This window comes from Rhincodon typus, chromosome 37, assembly GCF_021869965.1.
Source record: "Rhincodon typus isolate 14 chromosome 37, sRhiTyp1.1, whole genome shotgun sequence".
NCBI lineage: Eukaryota > Metazoa > Chordata > Chondrichthyes > Orectolobiformes > Rhincodontidae > Rhincodon > Rhincodon typus.
The window spans coordinates 2,536,631-2,536,915 of record NC_063368.1 but is presented as its reverse complement, the minus strand read 5'-3'; positions in this window follow the sequence as shown (position 1 = coordinate 2,536,915).

Here is a 285-nt window from a genome sequence, read left to right as displayed (position 1 = left end):
TTCCATATATGCACATGTAGCTCTGTTCAGACTCCAGCTCCAAAATGTATTACAGCCCCTCCAATGCGATCCGTTATCACACAGGCAGGCATATGCACACACATTGACAGTAACACACAGAGACAAAGGCACTCAGATAACATCCCACCCTCAGACAGATGGTGAATTGATAAGAGGCTCAACAGTTCTGGCATCACTCATCTTTGCCACAGATAAATAGAAGCAGTTTGTAAATTATCAGCAATATATTTACAGCAATTAGACAAGTATACACACCTCATACAG